We start from the raw sequence: 14,658 nt of genomic DNA on the forward strand, positions 1-14,658 counted from the left end.
CGGTTTAGAAAAATATGGAATGTCTAAGGATACATCTAGAATATCCTTGTTGTAGCCCAAACCAGTTCTATGTTTATTGTTAGTAATCTATTCCCACGGATTTATAAAAATTTTGGTAACGAAATGCTTCACATTTGTATGAAAATGACTCTCGCATACATTTTCCTGAACATGACTCTGTTGAACCAAAATTTGCTGCTAAAATGCCTTTAAAAAAATCATTAAACATTGACTGTTGATGGGAATCAAAATCAAAAAGAAATTTGAGAACAAAAACAAGTTTAGAATCACAACGCTTTTGTTGAAGTTCATCTCTCTTGAATTGACATTTGAATTGCAAAAACTCGATCTTCTCTTGTGCATTTGGCAAACAACTTCTAATGTGAGACATGGTTTCTTTGTTGATTTGGACACTATTATGAATAGTCGACGACATTAAATTGTTCAAAAACTTCGACCATTTTCTCCGGGTGTCGGCTACCAGCAAAAATGCACACAATGCAAATGAATTTACAATTATTTAACCCGGTGTCAAGTTCAACCGATCATGCACCCACTAACGATACAAATTCAAATAAACGATGAGTAACACCTTGTACAATATTCAAAATGTTGATGGAGGAAAGTGAGAATAAACACCCTTATACAAAGTAGAAAAAAAATTGTTTTCCATAGCTGTCACTCTCTTCAACTAATTGGCCAACTAAAATATTCCACCAAAAATTATTTACTTCTAAAAGATAACTCTCTCTGGCCAAAATCTCACGTATAGGTAAAGCAACAATCAATCTCCATTGAGTAACGAAATTATCTCACGGAAATATCTTGTTTATTGGTCATACTCAATGTTTTTGTTTATTGGTCAGACTCAATATTTTATCACACTTGTTCAATAATTGAATTATTTATGCACTTTTACCTTTAACCATAAATGAGAATAAATTTATCCATAATTACTTCATTCTTTCAATCAGCGTTCCTCCCTAAAGTAAGCCACAAAACGTATCCTTCCAAAATTAACTTCTATTTTTGTTTTGTCAAAAGAAAAAATCAAAAATCAAGCACAAGGATTTGAACTTGTGAACTTGTAATCTTTAAAATGCCAAATTATACCAAATTAGCTTTCCTCACCACAACCCCTTTCCCTTTTGGTTTTATAATCATAAATTGTATAGTTTGAACTTATCCAAATCAAAATGAAAGCCTCAAGAAGACCAAGATTGGTACATCTCAAGATTATTGACTTCCTCCATCAAATTTTGACCTTTCTTCCCTGTAGAAAACTATGTGGTCAAGTGGACTTACCTCATTACGATTCAGATACTAATAGAGTTGTTTTTAAATAGCAGTACAACTTCATGCTTCATATTTTCTGATACATCAAGACTATTCTGGAGACTCTCCGAGCTCCACACCTTCCCTTGCAAGCATAAAAAATCAGACACAACACAAATCCAAATAAACTCTTCTCATGGTAACCAAAGTTTAACCCATCTGCTAGCAGTTCAAAAATGCAGAGAAAGCCCTAAATTAATCTTCCTCTAAGCGTTTTATGCACCAGTCTGACCTCAGAACTTCTTTAAAAAATTAAAAAAAACTCAAATCTTTCGCTTTTGTGGACAAGAACTCCAAAACATCAATAATATAGGAATATTATGGTGATTATTCTCTATAATTCTTTACCGGAATCCAAATATTGAGGTGAGACTTGCAATAGGATTTCTTGGTCGCCTTCCTTCATCATCTCCTTCTTATTCCTCCACCGCTGCTTCTCCCAATGTCGTTTCATCGAATTTTAAAAGTCAACAAAATAAAAGCGTAGAAAGCGCAACGAAAAATGATAGTTATCGGTGCATGTGCCTATGTAGATGGGGTCTCTGAGTGTGAACACGAACAATTGGCTTCAGGGGGTTCCTTATTCACTTAGAATCCAGATGTCATGCCCGCCTCATAAACTAAAATTCGTTTTCATTTGCCAAGAAAGAATGCCTTGAGGTTCATTTTCTTGCTCTCTGCTTCTAATTAACGGAGTATTTCTAATTCAATTATTTCATTTAAGTTATCAATTCGTTAGTGAAATGTACAAAAATAAAACATATCAACATTCAAGTTATAAATTTGGTCAGTGTAAAGTGACCAGAATAATAATGATCAAAGGCGGGTTATGAATTTGACAGCTGACCTACAAGAATAAAAATGATCAAAAGTTTTTGACGCTAGCTTTAATAATCTTTCATAAAATGTGACATGAATTTGACAGCTGACCTCTGACAAGAATAAAAATGATCAAAAGGTTTTGATGTTAGCTTTAATAATCTTTCATAAATGTGACCACAATAAAAGTTGTCAACACTCAAGTTATAAATTAGGTCAATGTAAAGTGACCAAAATAAGAATGATCAAAGGTGGGTTATGAATTTGACAGCTGACCTCTCACACGAATACAAATGATCAAAAGCTTTTGACGCTATCTTTAATAATATTTCATTATATTTTGTAGATTTAGTAATTAGCATGCGTAACTGCATTCTCTTGTAAAGATTGTTGGTTTAATTGGTTATAAACTCAAGAGACACCACATGAATAAGTGATGCTAGCTTTAATACTTTTTTCATAAATTTTTACGTATTTAGTAAATAGTATGGGTAACCCGCTTCCTCTTGTAAGGTATGTTGGTTGAATTGTGATGGCCCTGTTGGTTAAAAATTAAAATGTGATCGGTAAAATGGATTCAATCTCTTGAAAATCCTACAAACACACATAAAATAAAATAGGTTAAACATTCAATTCCAACAAATATTTAATTACGTCGTAAGGCGTTCCCTCTGAAATAACATTTTCTCTCTACCTACATGTCATTACTTTGCACCATTAGATGATATGTTAGACGATTGAGCCATGTTGAGTCGTTCGATTATCCTCAGGTAGTTGTAACTCTCCAACGCCCTGAGCAGTAAAAATTTCTAGAGACACAGAAATAGCCTAGGGATGTTACCAGCCAGAGCTCATCAACCAGCAGGGTCGGCGAGCTCGAGGGGAGCTATTCGGATACCGAATGTCTTTGTGGTACAAACATTTTGCGCAGAAGAGGCTCCCGTGCGAATATCTACTGCTCCAAGCCTATTTCTGATAAATGGCTCAAGATTTGTACGACTACTTTTATGATCTCCATCCAAAATATATCAATAAAATAATGAAGATCCATGATGAAATTTATGGTATTTTCTAGATCATTCTCTATTTTCTTCTCGGCCTCGTCTACTAGGAGAGTAGTTGTTTGACATTCCTGCCATCTTCCACGCTCTTTCTCATGCTCTTTTCCTGTTTCTTTCTTAAATTTTTCATGCTTTATATCTTCTTGTACTTCTCTCATGTCTTACTTTGTCGGAGATGCTCTATGCACAGCCTTTGCATACTCCGTTCATGTAACTTTTGTAGCACTGCCTTTGCATACTCTATTCATGTAACTTTTTACAGCATGGCCTTTGCATACTCTGCTCATGTAACTTTTCGCAGTCCTGCTCATCATCTTAGGTTATCAGTGGACCCTAATAATAGGTGCATTTCCTTACCTGGGAAATTGCATCTCACACATCTTTTGTGATACTTCATTGTTTTTCCAGTCATTAGTTATGTAGGAATCTTGTTCTAAGTTCATTCATTTAGTGAAAGAAAGCTTATTAACTTTGTTGTGACACGCATAGAAAAATCTCACCAATGTAAAGTCCAGAAAATGGGGCCTGTGTAAAATTTCTGGTGACCATGAATCCGAGGGGAGAAATGAAGAAAGTTTCCATAAGAGGATAAATTCAAGCGGGGAGACATCTGAAGTTATATCTGGTGCTGCAGAGGCTTATAATGCTACAGTGGCCACTATTGTGAGGGCTCCTCCTAAAGAGTTCAAGGTTGTCAGAGAAGAATGGGCTGCCATTCGCATATAGACTGCTTTTCGAGGACTTTTGGTAACCATTCTTCATGCACAAGCCTCTATAGATTGTATGTTTGGTTGTTTTGAGAGATGATTGCTTTCAATCCATCGGATTTAGTTTGGGTTTTACAAGCCAAGAGGGAACTGCGAGCGCTCGAAGGGTTTGTGAGATTACAAGCATTATTTCGAGGTCGTCAGGTAAGGAAACAAGCAGCAATTATCTTGAGGTGCATGCAAGCACTTGTTAGAGTTTAGGCCCTTGTAAGAGCTTGCCGTGTTCAGATGTCGACTGAAGGCTTAGCTGTGCAAAAAATGATTTCTGAACATTGAATTCGCCAAAACAAACTGCGAGAATCTGAGGTATTTCAACACTCTAGCCACTATGTTTTAGTATCTTACTCTACCCACACAATAGGTCGGAGTGGTGAATCCTGTGAGTGTCGGATTACCATATGTGAACTATAGTTTAAGATATATACGAAACCACAAGAAAATCCTAATCATCATCGTGTTTACTGTTATCATGAAAATTTCCTACACAAAAGCTTCAGGTCCCTGTTCTGGTTTGTGCTCAGACATCAAACCAGGACTAGTCATGAAGAAAAGTAGCTACCCTTTCTGTAGACTTTTCCTGGCCATATTTCTTTTCACGACCCTTGTGCAGCGGACTAGATCATATGTCATATGGATACTTCTTTATCATAGGTCTAAAATGATCTCGGTTTTTCTTACCAGTTGCTTTCCCTTTGTTTCTAGATATGTTAAATTTCAGTTTCTGACAATCCCATCACTTATACTACAATAGTAATATCTGTGTGATGTAGAATTGCCGAAACAATTTTGATAACCTAAAAGTATTTTATGTTTTAACTTGCAAAATACTGGCTCTGTTATACATTTTGTTTTAGAAGTGCATTTCTTGTTTCACGAGGGGTGGTGCGATAGTCAAGGAACACTTGAAAAAGTTTGTGCAAAACTATAGATGAGACAAGAGGGTGCAATCAAACGTGAGAGATAAATTGCTTATGCTCTCTCCCATCAAGTACATAACTATGTTCAATGCAGAAAAGTCACTTGAAAATTCATTTGTATAAGCCCTTGATTGAACACTCCGTTTCTAGCAGATTTTAAATGTTGTGGTAGAATCCTCAACACAAGACCTTAGATGTAGAAGCCAGGTTGACATTTTGAAATTTATATACTAGTAACTTTTACGGGTGTTGAATCTGTTTTCAGCAATGGTTCAGAGAGTTCAGCAGGCTTTCTGTTTCCAAATTTGAGATTAAATTTTAATATTACTGATATTGGGATCTGTTGTTGGGATTTTTACAGTCTCTTATTCAGTTGGAAAATGTAAAATGTGTGGCTTCTGCTACAATAGTGAACTCTATGCCAATATTAACTTTTTATGGAAATAAGTCTGAACAGGGATCGACAGATGAAATGAAGGCTTTATCTATTATCAGGTTCTCATGTCTTGTATTTAGGATATAATGTTTATCATTGTTCTTAACAACCTAAGGAGATGATTTATTTTCTGTGATTTTGATAATCTATGTTTGGGACGTTGTGTAGGAAATGTGAAATATGCCAGTTTGAATATGAAATTGTTGACCAGATCATCTCCTTAACATGCACCCACAATTTCCATAACCACTGTGGGGCAGAGTGGTTGCTAAATCACTCTAAGTTGTGCCCCATATGTAAGAATCACATTATGGACCAGAAACCTGTGGATACTGAATTTGGTCCCTTAGCTATTGCAACTAAAAATGGCAGAGAAAAGAAACACTGTACAGTTCCCTTTTTGTATGGTATTTAGTGGTTGATTTGTAAATATTACTGCAGTGGTCTTTCTTCATTAAAAACAAATTAATGGCCACAACTGTGTAAAAAGATGTAATATTTAAGGAGAAATATTGTTGTAAAGTGTAGAACTGCCATCGTATTTATTCAGAATCAGCAAATCTATTCTCATCAAAATATGCCTCCTTCCTGCCAAACATCAACTTAAAAATCTCAATATTTAAGAATCCGAGCATTGCCAGAAGATACCTTATTTCTGTGTTTTTTGGGCAGATTTGAAGTACATGGTTTGTTGAACATGTTGTATGCTTAATGCCCCACCTTTCTCTTCGAGCAACAAGTTGTATGCTCATGTTTCAGGAGCTGTGGTGTGATAGTCAAGGAACCCTTGAAGAAGTTCATGCAAAACTGCAAATGAGACAAGAGGGTGCAATCAAATGTGAGAGAGCAATTGCTTATGCTCTCTACCATCAGGTACATAACTATGTTCAATGCAAAAAAGTCACTTGAAAATTCATTTGTATAAGTCCTTGATTGAACACTCTATTTCTAGCAGATTTTAAATGCTATGGTAGAATCCTTTTCACAAGACCTTTGATGCTTCCACGCTCTTTCTCATGATATTTTCCATTCAAATCAGCTGAGAAATGAAAATTGTGATGATTTTGACCTTGAAATGGCATTATGTAAGCTACTTCCCTGGGGTGAATTGTTGCAAGCATGTTTCATATAATAATGGATTCTCATGATTTAACATTTCCATCCTATTAGCATTCATTAACTGACACATTTCTTAAATCTTGTTTTCTCTTATTGAATACCAACTTATTAGGTAGAATTATGACCAATTTAATCATTGCATGTTTCAGCCCTTTCATTATCATTGGCAGATCCTCCTCCATATTCAAGGGGCATTGAATATAGTAACCAAGGCACTATTGACATGTCATATGAGGTATGCCTCTAATAACTAGATATTTGCCTGAAAGGAGATATATTAGTCTTCATATTTTCTTATCATTTGTCTTCCCCTTATTCTTGTTTTGGTAATATTTACATATTTCTAAGATTCAAGTCTCTGCACTTTGCAGGACGAAAAATGTATTATGTTGTACTATGCATGTTATTGTTAATAATTATTGGTGAAAATAAATTTTCATGGCATTAGTGGAGTAATCACTTGCCCTCTTAGGGGATTGAAGAGCTTTCCCCCTTTTGGAACAAATATAAGCATGAATATATCTTTGTGTGGACCTCCTAAGGTACGGTGAGAATATGGGTTGCCTAATAAGCATGGAATTGCATATGAGGCTTGAGCCATGAGCTTTGCTAGCTAAAAATCAAAATCAAAATTTCTTTCAAATGGCGACAAATTATGTTCCTTAGTAGTGTGTTTCCTAAGTCCTCAGGGGAGGAAGGGCAGCAAACGAACTTCTTTCTAAAGAACTAATAAAAGGTTTGATGCATCAGTTCTTCTACAGGGGATGTCCAAACATTCATGTCAGCTCTGTCATGTTCAAGAGTTTCCTGACAGAGGTATAGGTAGGTCCATTTTGTGTTAGGCATGTAACATATTCTATTAGCTGATTATGTATCCGTTGGATAGAAGATCCATGTGTCTTATTCGCCTCAATGTGTTTCATACATCTTTTGAATGCGAGAGTGGAAGGCTTCGTTATGAGAGCTTGGTGTGCATTACACGTATTTAATTCTTTTTCCAATTTGAGTACATAACAAAGCAAGTCCACATGCCTAAGTGGATAGCCACAAAGTTAGAAAAATTTGTGCATGACTTTATAACGTTAAGTGGATTTGGCTTCATTGGGTTTTTAATTCTGAGAACCTTAGCATTGATTCTTGAATTGAAAAGATGCCAGGTCTGATGTCAGGTTCAATCACGGTGATCCATATTAGGTAATTCTTGTTGAGGGACATATGTTTATATTCTGTATTTGATATGAAATACTTCAAAATAATCCTTTTAATATTAATAAGGTGTTCTGTCCTGATGTCATGGATTTTGAGTAGATACAAGGTTCACCTCTTTCTATGCCCAACCTTTGCTATAAGTGAAGTCTTGTACAGACATGATTAGGGCCTATTTGTTGGTATTTTACATACTTGCCAGAGTTGCCATTATACTAGTGTATATGATTCTGTTTGATAGCTAGTTTGCATAGTTTGGAAATTTGTTGAATAGGGAAATAAATCAGGCCATCAAACCTGGGTGATATATGTTCAAAACCGATAATATTTCTGCATACAGAAGGATATACATTAAATATTGGCACCATCAGTAGATGAACCAACATAATGAAATGATTTATGCTTTCATTGGAATGTGTATTTTTAAGAGACTAGCTGGAGTGAGTGAGTGTACACTTGTGGTAGCAAGGTTCAGAGAGTTCAACAAGATTTCTATTTCCAATTTGGGATTAAATTTTAATCTTACTAATATTGGGGTTTGTTGTTGGGATTTTTACAGTCTCTTGTTCAATTGGAAAATGTAAAATGTGTGGCTCCTACCACATTAGTGAACTCTATGCCAATATTAAGTTTTGATGAAAATACGTTTGAACAGGGATCGACAGATGAAATGGAGTAAGGGTTTATCTATTATCAGGTTCTCATGTCTTGTATTTAGGATACAATGTCTATCATTGTTCTTAACAACCTAAGGAGATGATTTATTTTCTGTGATTTTTATAATCTATGTTTTGGGACATTGTGTAGGAAATGTGCAATATTCTAGTTTGAATATGAATTTGGTGACGAGATCATCTCCTTACCATGCACCCAGAGTTTCCATAATCACTGTGGAGCAGAGTCATTGCTAAATCACAGTAACCTGTGCCTCATATGTAAGAACGACGTTATGGACCAGAAACCTGTGGATACTGAATTTGGTCCTTGAGCTTCTGCAACTAAAAATGGCAGAGAAAAGAAACACTATACAGTTCCCTTTTTGTATAGAATTCAGTGGCTGATTTGTAAATATTACTATAGTGGTCTTTCTTCGTTAAAAACAAATTTATGGCCACAACTTTATAAACAAATGTAATATTTAAGGAGAAATATTGTTGTAAAGTGTAGAACTGCCATCGTATTTATTCAGAATTAGGAAATCTATTCTCATCAGAATATGCCTCCTTCCTGCCAAAACAGCAACTTAAAAATCTCAATATTTAAGAATCTGAGCATTGCCAGAAGATACCTTATTTCTACATTTTTTGGGTAGATTTGAAGTACATGGTTTGTTGAACGTGTTGCATGCTCAATGCCCCACCTACCCTTTTGGGCAATAAGTTGTATGCTCATGTTTCAGGAGGGGTGGTGTGATAATCAAGGAACCCTTGAATAAGTTCATGCAAAACTGCTAATGAGACAAGAGGGTGCAATCAAACATGAGAGATCAATTGCTTACGCTCTCTCCCATCAAGTACATAACTATGTTCAATGCAGAAAAGTCACTTGAAAATTCATTTGTATAAGTCCTTGATTGAACACTCTATTTCTGGAAGATTTTAAATGTTATGGTAGAATCCTCTGCACAAGACCTTAGATGCTTCCACGCTCTTTCTCATGATCTTTTCCATTCAAATCAGCCGATAAGTGAAAATTGTGATGATTTTGGCCTTGAAATGGCATTATGTAAGCTGCTTCCCTGGGGTTGAATTGTTGCAAGCAAGTTCCATAGAATAATGGATTCTCATGATTTAACTTTTCCATCCTATTAGCGTTCATTAACTGATGCATTTCTTAAAGCTTGTTTTCTTTTATTGAATACCAACTTATTACGTAGAACTATGACCAATTTAATCATTGCATGTTTTATACTCGGGGGGCATTGAATATAGTAGCCAAGGCACTATTGACATGTCATATGAGGTATGCCTCTAATAACTAGATATTTGCCTGAAAGGAGATATATTAGTCTTCAGATTTTGTTTTCATTTGTCTTCCCCTTATTCTTGTTTTGGTAATATTTTCATATATCTAAGATTCAAGTCTCTGCACTTTGCAGGAGGAAAAATGTATTATGTTGTACTATGCACATTATTGCTAATAATTATTGGTGAAAATAAATTTTCATGGCATTAGTGGAGTAATCACTCGCCCTCTTAGGGGATTGAAGAGCTTTCCCCTTGTGGAATAAATATAAGCATGAAGATATCTTTGTGTGGACCTCCTAAGGTATGGTGAGAATATGGGTTTCGTAATAAGCATGGAATTGCATATGAGGCTTGAGCCATGAGCTTTGCTAGCTCAAAATCAAAATCAAAATTTCTTTCAAATGGCGACAAATTATGTTCCTTAGTAGTTTGTGTCCTAAGTCCCCAGGGGAGCAAGGGTAGAAAAAGAACTTCTTTCTAAAGAACTAACAAAAGGTTTGATGCATCAGTTCTTCTACAGGGGATGTCCAAACATTCCTGTCAGCTTTGTCATGTTCAAGAGTTTCCTGACAAAGGTATAGGTAGGTCCATTTTGTGTTAGGCACGTGCTATATTCTATTAGCTGATTCTGTATCTATTGGATAGAAGATCCATGTGTCTTATTCACTTCAATGCATTTCATATATCTTTTTAATGCGAGAGTGGAAGGCTTCGTTATGAGGGCTTGGTGTGCATTACACGTATTTAATTCTTTTTCCAATTCGAGTACATAAGAAAGAAATTCCACATGCCTAAGTGGATAGCCACAATGTTAGAAAAATTTGTGCATTAATATATAATGTTCAGTGGATTTGGCTTCATTGGGTTTTTAATTCTGAGAACCTTGGCATTGATTCTTGAATTGAAAAGATGCCAGGTCTGACGTCAGGTTCAATCGCGCTGATCCATATTAGGTAATTCATGTTGAGGGACATAAGTTTATTTTCTGTATTTGATATGAAATACTTCAAAATAATCATTTTAATATTAATAAGGTGTTCTATCGATATGTCATGGATTTTGTGCAGATACAAGGTTCACCTCTTTCTATGCCCAACATTTACTATAAGTGAAGTCTTGTACATACATCATTAGGATCTGTTCCTTGGTCTTTTACATACATGCCAGAGTTGCCATTAGAATAGTGTATCTGATTCTGTTTGTAGCTAGTTTGCGTTGTTTGGAAATTTGTTGAATAGGGAATAAATCAGGCCATCAAACATGGGCAATATATGTTGAAAATCGATAATATTTCTGCATACAAAAGTATATACATTAAATATTGGCACCATCAATAGATGAACCAACATAATGAAGTGATTTATGCTTTTATTGGAATGTGTATTTTTAAGAGACTAGCTGGAGTGAGTGTACACTTATGGTAGCAAGGTTCAGAGAGATCAACAGGCTTTCTATCTCCAATTTGAGATTAAATTTTAATCTTACTAATATTGGGGTTTGTTGTTGGGATTTTTACAGTCTCTTGTTCAGCTGGAAAATGTAAAATGTGTGGCTCCTGCCACAATAGTGAACTCTATGCCAATATTAAGTTTTGGTGGAAATAAGTCTGAATAGGGATCGACAGATGAAATGGAGTAAGGGTTTATCTATTATTAGGTTCTCATGTCTTGTATTTAGCATACAATGTCTATCATTGTTCTTAACAAACTAAGGAGATGATTTATTTTCTATGATTTTGATAATCTATGTTTTGGGATGTTGTCAAGGAAATGTGCAATATGGCAGTTTGAATATGAATTTGGTGACCAAATCATCTCCTTACCATGCGCCCACAGTTTCCATAACCGCTGTGGTGTAGATTGGTTGCTAAATCACTCTAAGTTGTGCCCCATATGTAAGCACGACGTTATGGACCAGAAACCTATGGATACTGAATTTTGTCCCTGAGCTTCTGCAACTAAAAATTGCAGAGAAAAGAAACACTGTACAGTTCCCTTTTCGTATAGAATTCAGTGGCTGATTTGTAAATATTACCGCAATGGTATTTCTTCGTTAAAAACAAATTTATGGCCACATCTTTGTAAACAGATGTAATACTTAAGGAGAAATGTTATTGTAAAGTGTAGAACTACCATCATATTTATTCAAAATCAACAAATCTATTCTCATCAGAATATGCCTCCTTCGTGCCAAACAACAACTTAAAAATCTCAATATTTAAGAATCCGAGCATTGCCAGAAGATACCTTATTTCTGCATTTTTTGGGTAGATTTGAAGTACATGGTTTGTTGAACATGTTGTATGCTCAATGCCCCACCTATCTTTTTGGGGAATAATTTGTATGCTCATGTTTGATGAGGGTTGCTGTGATAGTCAAGGAACCCTTGAAGAAGTTCGTGCAAAACTGCAAATGAGACGAGAGGGTGCAATCAAACATGAGAGAGCAACTGCTTATGCTCTCTCCCATCACGTACATAACTATGTTCAATGCAGAAAAGTCACTTGAAAATTCATTTGTATAAGGCCTTGATTGAACACTCTATTTCTGGAAGATTTTAAATGTTGTGGTAGAATCCTCTGCACAAGAACTTAGATGTAGATGCCAGGTTGACATTTTGAAATTTATATTCTAGTAACTTTTATGGGTGTTGAATCTGTTTTCAGCAATGGAGAAGCAATTCAAAAACACACATGAATTATTCTAGAATTGAGCTAGACAAGAATAGTTGGGGTTGGAGCTGGTTAGAATGTTGGATGGTTGCAAAGCCTTTCGAGAATGGACTCATGGAACAAGACCAAATGGATGCTTTTGAAATTCAATCTCTCAAAAGCTATGATGATGCTGGAGAGAATCTGCGAAGATCCCATGAACAAGGCAAAGTTAAAGTTCGCAGAAACAATATTAGTGTTCGTGTTGCTGCAAAACCACCTTCAACGGTTTCCAGTCATCCTATTGGTAGATCATCTCCAAAGCCTAGCTCTGATATCCAATCTGATGAGAGCTCAACAATCTCAAGGGGATCATTTACTCCAAAATCTGGAAATACTCTGCAGACATCAGATAAGAGTGTGGGAAGGCCTAATTACATGAAATCTATAGAGTCTGCCAAGGCTAAAATACGCTCGTCCAATGCTCCAAAGATAATACCCTCATATGATGATCTTCAATTGCAGAAGAAATTTTCTTCATATAATGCTGAAGTGAAGAGCAGAGCCGGTTCAGATTCTTCTCTGCATGCTTGCAAATTGATTCCACCTATGTTGAGATCTGACAAATCATCTACCAAGAGTGGAGATATTTCTTCCTGTTCTTATGGAGAGTCCCGAAAACCCTTTTATCAATGCTAAGTTTCAGAGTTCTATCCTGTCACTACTAGTGGCTGAAGGTTTAAAACTCTGTTGTGAATGGCTTGAGCTACAGTGACCAGCATTTCATGTGCATTATTCTATATTTTTGAACAAAAGTTCAACTTGGATGCAGAGGTTAAGATTTCAGCTTCAAGCTGAACTGTGTCAGATGCTCTTTAGGAGTGGAGAGTAAAATTTTGAGTTCAATTTTAAATAGTTTTTACTTAAGAACTCAAAAGAAGACATGAAATATTTTCATTTGTTTAGTTGGGCCAACATGAAACATCTCTTTGTGGTTGCACAAAGAGGGATCAAAATGTTGGTGCTAGAATCTAGGCCCCACTACTGACTGTATAGTGTTGTTTCTCAATGTTTTCCTCTGCCACTTAAAGTCCACTAGGGTAGTCTTACATGTGTTTAGTTCTTTTTATGATGGAGAGAAGCCCATTTTGAAATCACACAACTTCCCTTCTATGCTATTATTTCTTATGCATTGTATAAAATTTTGACTTCTTTTTTCTATACTATTATTTCTTATGCCATTGCCTTACGGTGTTTCCTTTGCAACATGTGTTGCAAATGCTAGTTTATTGAAAATTAACCATTAATAAAAAGGTCAAAATGTAAAATAATGATACTTAAATGGTATACAAATAAGAAGTTAATTTTTCAATTACTTTATAATATAAAGACATTATTATTTATTATTATTATTAAAACAATATATAATATGTAAATTCTTGACATTGAAATTATCCTCATATTTTATTTATGATTATATTGCAAATTTTTTTCTATTAATATATTTTTAAAAAATATAAAAATTTATATATATATATATATATATATATATATATATATATATAGGGATATTAAAGTGGTTTATTTACCTATCTCATTGAAATAGTATTATCTTTGTTTCCTTTTTTTTAATTACTTTAAATGAATTTTAAAAGTAACCATATTTGTTTCTTTAATTTAAAGAATATTTTATTTTTATTTTAAAAAGAACACTACGAAGAAAATTACACATCGGCTAGTGAATCCCTCCCTAAAACATGGGAAAATTTAAATATTAAATTAACTATAGTTTTAATATATTTAAATGTAAATATAAGAAATTTATAAGAAATTAGAAATTGTTTTGTTAATACTTAATTGGATGGATTTGTTTATTTTTGAATAGAACTTTTAGAATTTTAATTTAATCATTAATAATTGTTAAGTGGATAATAGCATTTAGCCTCCACAAAATATTTTAGAATATTCATAGTAATATACACAAATTAGAGGTTGAGATTTATCTACAACATAGTTGTGTTATTTTATCTCTTTAACTAAATTGATTATTTAGAGAAATGTCATATGAAGTGTCATATGCAGTGATTTATCGTTTTTGGGGTAGGTATTGTAACAAATTCTATTTACAATTTCAAAATCTCCATGGTAAAGTGGAGAGTAGATCTTCATGGTTAGTTCCATGTTTTTTTAAATGTATATATGTTTAACTTATATATTAACTCTTTTAATAATAATGATGATCATATTGTTATTATTTATTTAGTTTTTTAAGATTTTTTTAATTATTTTTAGTTTTAAGAACCTAAGACAGATCATGAAATTTTTTATGTTTATGATGGATTAATATCTATCTGCATTTATCATCCATTTAATTTATATAG

General features: G+C 34.4%; 2 pseudogenes; both read left to right on the forward strand.

Moving 5' to 3' along the window:
- Nucleotides 1-3,478: 3,478 nt before the first annotated feature.
- On the forward strand, nt 3,479-12,976 carry LOC149194840 (protein IQ-DOMAIN 6-like; annotated as a pseudogene).
- Nucleotides 6,339-8,648, forward strand: LOC149194841 (E3 ubiquitin ligase BIG BROTHER-related-like; annotated as a pseudogene).
- Nucleotides 12,977-14,658: the final 1,682 nt, after the last annotated feature.

The sequence above is a fragment of the Pinus tabuliformis genome, chromosome 2_2 (assembly GCF_031772625.1).
Source record: "Pinus tabuliformis cultivar Carrire ecotype Pingquan chromosome 2_2, CPIR1, whole genome shotgun sequence".
NCBI lineage: Eukaryota > Viridiplantae > Streptophyta > Pinopsida > Pinales > Pinaceae > Pinus > Pinus tabuliformis.